The following is a 4247-nucleotide window of genomic DNA, read 5'->3' on the forward strand; positions in this document are numbered from 1 at the left end:
TGCAGTTTCACCTGGGGTATGATTTTCTTCTTCTTTGGGTTAGCTGCTAACTGCTATTAAATAACGATAGCCTGGGTGTATATCGAGAGTCTTCCACAGGATCCATTGGTGGAGCCGTTCGGCTAATCTGGTTGCCAGAGCCAATCGTTCCTTATCTGAAGAAACAAGCAATCCAATGAGGACGTTGGGGGGGGGGGGGGGGGGGGGGGAGCTAACAGTTAGCCAGTCCACGCAAAGTTTGGGGGAAAACGACATTGCAAAGTCTCTGTTCAGTTTTGTCAAAGGTAGCAACAACAACAACAACAACAACAACAATGCCAAAAACAGATTTCGTGAGCATCAAGTCAGGATTTTCTGATATCACAGGTTATTTTTACAACACACGTTTAGCATGTAAAGATGTCAGCTAGTGTGGCTCCAGTGCTTCGGGTTGCTATATTGATATCTAACGTAATGAATGCTGGAACTAACAGACCAAACACACACAGATCTATATTCCCAGTAGCGTCGGTCAGATGAATGCTAACCAGTGCAAATGAGTAAGAGGGCAGCAGGGACGTGTAGTGATGGGGGACGAAGGGCATATCTGATAGACGTGGTGACATGAGGGACCCGTCCCCCCGGGACAGGATTGCAAATGAACCAGCATGCAGCCACACCTGGGACACACACACACACACACACACACACACACAGGTTAGGAACGCCTGGATTATTAGCATGCTGCTGCCTCTGTCACCTTGATGGCCCAGGAGCAGCTTTCTGCTACTAAAAAAACAAAATTATTATTTTGAGGAACCGTCATAAACTTCCACATCGCTCTGACGGCAGGAATGAAATATTAATGAACAGTTAGTTGACTTTTTTTGCATTTATAACCAGATGAGACACGGTCCAATAATCACGCACATCTCATGCATATTTTTTTGTGTGATTCTGTCTGCAGATACTTAGTTTAAATCCATGCAGTGCAGGATTTGGTGCCACCCAGTGGTTCTGTTCACAGCGACACCATAGCCGACGAAATAATTACAGATCTATATCAAGTCTGTTTTGCACATCATAACTATGCTCCAGGATCTGATTCCGAGGAGCTGCACCACCCCTATATGCAGCACAATAGCTGAACATGAAGACGTTTATTGCACCTCACCGTTGTTTCTGAAGGCCACCTGGACCTGACGGAGGACATTGATGCTCTGTGTGCCACATGACCAACAGCCAATCTCCCTAGATGCAACTCCAAAACAGAAAAGGAAACCGTAAATCCAGCTAGACAGATAAGCAAAGATTGGCGAGGTTGGTCACCAGAGATGCATTAAATTTGGTTTTTGGAAGGAGTTCCTCTTAAACAAACCAAATCAGGTGAAGGAAGCTGGCTTGGGATGGTCTCCCCCAATGACTGGATCCTGGATCCCTAAACTATCCAGTTTAATGGTGGAAATCTGAAGACTGCTCAATGTGTGGCCAAAGAACAATGGACTTCAACTCCACCCATGTCTGCATCTTGATGTGCGGACTGAGATCCCATTTCAGCCCTGGAAAATATACAGAATTAGCATCTCCCTGAGGAACACCTTGGACTTCGTTCTGAAAACTGAAGGCCAATGGGTGGAGAGTAAACCTGGTCCCGAACAAACGCTTACGTTCCCACCCAATGGCCTCTTTATCCGGCTGGCGAAGCAGCAGTAGGCTACCTACGCACACAATGTCTCAACTCACGACGTCTTAACAAACCGGTCCCTCAACAAAGCTTTAGCATTTGGCGCGTCACGAGGCGCACTGTTTTACGCCAGCCACAAGGCTCATTAAAGCAAAGGGGAACTCTTGTAAAGTCTCCTGCTATTATCGTCTTCTGGAAAAGAAAGCCTCCCGTAAGGCTGGACGGGACCCCGAGCGCCCATAAAGCTCCCGTAACGCGGCAATTATCTGAGCTGGATCCGCCCATTCTGCACCGGCGCAGACATTTTATCTCTTTACGTGCTTCACCCCTGAGGGTATCAGGCAGAAGTAATGCCCTGATCTGTGGATAAATGCCCCCCCACGCAAGCTCCTCCTCAGTCCCACTTGATCCTCCTCTAAATGTGTGGAATGTCTTTGGACACAAAATAAAGTTTACGCTTGTTACCGGCAAAAAAAAAAAAAAAAAAAGAAAAGAAAAAGTAGCAGTTCTGTGTGAAATTCTTACGAAGCTTTCCCTTAGAAATAAACATTTAGAGATGAATCAGCAAACCTAATTAGAAGCTTAAAAGAACCGCATTGATCTGAATCACCTTGAAAGCAGACACCACAAAGTTGCAGGCGTGTTCAGGAGAGCATGTTTTAAAAGTGAAGGCAGCCTCTCCCTCCTTCCACAGGCGCGTTCTTGTGGTACTTGTGGAGAACCTCAGGGCAGGGAACATCTGCATGCGCGGGAATGAGAGGGGAACCACGGAACAGAGACTTTAATGAGTGACAGCACCTTCTGAGGAATCCTGCTGCTTCTGCTGGTAAGTAGAGTCTGAATGAAAAAGCTTTCATTAAAGTTAGGAATATTATCATTGCTGATGATGAGGGTAAATTATCTCATTTCTCCCTACCTATAAACTTTTTTTTATTGCATTGGAAAGCAGGAACAATAACTTACAATGTCAAATGAAATGGTCACATTTTGGTTTCAGTTTCAGAATGTTTGATTGCTAGTTTGAAATTATTTACAGCTGATGAACATGAAGCTGTTCTATTTAAGATTTAATACACCCAGAAAAGAAATGTGCAGCAGGTCTTCCTCTCAAAGCCGCCGCTGCCGGCAGCGCGGTCAGACGTTCACTTACAAAGGAATTCATCTTATTTGACGACACCAACGGTAGACGATGAGTGGAATTTTGGGATGAAAGGACGCCCCGCCGGTCGTGCCAGTGGGAAACCCTTTCACTGACAGATTTGCTGGTTCACCTCCTTCCAGAGGCAAACATGAGAGCTACGCCTGCCACGTAAGGAAATGTGGGTTTTTGTTAACTAGTTGTGAAGTTAGTTGTTTACCAGACGGGGACTCCGGTTTCATTCTTCCGGAGACACCGACGTCAGGCTGGTGCCATCAATCGCCCCTGTCATCTGACATACATGCTAAAGTAAATGAGTTGGACTCAAGACAGGGGGTGCGTGCACTGGCCTGTGTGTGTGTGTGTGTGTGTGCGTGTGTTTAGAGACAGTATAAAGGCTGCTAGTGTCTGAGAGCGAGGCTCGTAGGTGACCTTTGCCTTCCCTTCCCAGCAGAGCCGTCCTGTAGCAGAGGTGTGAATATTGCACCTGGATGTCTTGTTGGAGACAGAGCTGCTCATGTCCCCCTGGGCAACCCGTAAATTCATGTCGAGCTCGGCAGGCGGCTTGGATCTGAGGGTCCAGGGTTCAAGTCCCCGTTCGGGCAGTAATTCAAATAATTCTGGGATTGTGGCAAACGGATGAACCCTTACGACTCTGCATGGGACTTTATTTTATTGGGCTTTTTGTCGTAACGCAATTTGTTCTTCATCGCCTCAGGTTGAACTGTTTTCAATTAAATGATCTTTATGTTGCTTCAGCCCCATCATCCGGTCGAAAGTCGGCCATATTTGATCGGCTTCCTAACGGATTACCTTGAGACCTTGTGATTAAATAAATGTAAAATACAGTCCTGCCATCTTCCTCTTTGGCTCCTTTCCCAATCATGCCAGCATTCCTAGGTTGCTTTTAAGCCCTTACTAATACCTGAGACAATACACTTCCTGTTACCTTTAACGCACATGTCTGGATGATCTGATCATTCCTCCACCGCTGGACGACTGACCTTCATGCGTTGTCTCGCTTCCAGATGATTAGACGCGAGCAGGGCTGCTAGTCAGAACACGACTCTGCTTGAGACTGAGCTTTACGATGGCGGCTGCTCTGGGAACAGGATGAATGAGCCCTGGAGTGGCACCAGGAGACCGGCTGTAGCCGCACACCTTATTAAAACCTGCTGTCAGTTTATTCTCTTTGATTAACGACTGTGGGTTCTGTTCGGTTGAGAGTATAACGTTTCTACACGGAAGCCCGACCGGCCGTTTCACCGTGCATAATTGTGATCCAGTTGTTCTCTGCATGAGTCTGGACTTCGTGAGGGAGGGCATAAGAGTGGCTGGCGTTGGGGAGGACGATGCAAAGGACAGGGTGAGGCGGGGAAGGTTGGTTTGCTGACCTAACAGGGGCATCATTGATCCATCAGGGTCCAGATCGATCAGAGCTGACTC

Source organism: Brachionichthys hirsutus, chromosome 1 (genome assembly GCF_040956055.1).
Source record: "Brachionichthys hirsutus isolate HB-005 chromosome 1, CSIRO-AGI_Bhir_v1, whole genome shotgun sequence".
In the NCBI taxonomy this organism is placed as follows: domain Eukaryota; kingdom Metazoa; phylum Chordata; class Actinopteri; order Lophiiformes; family Brachionichthyidae; genus Brachionichthys; species Brachionichthys hirsutus.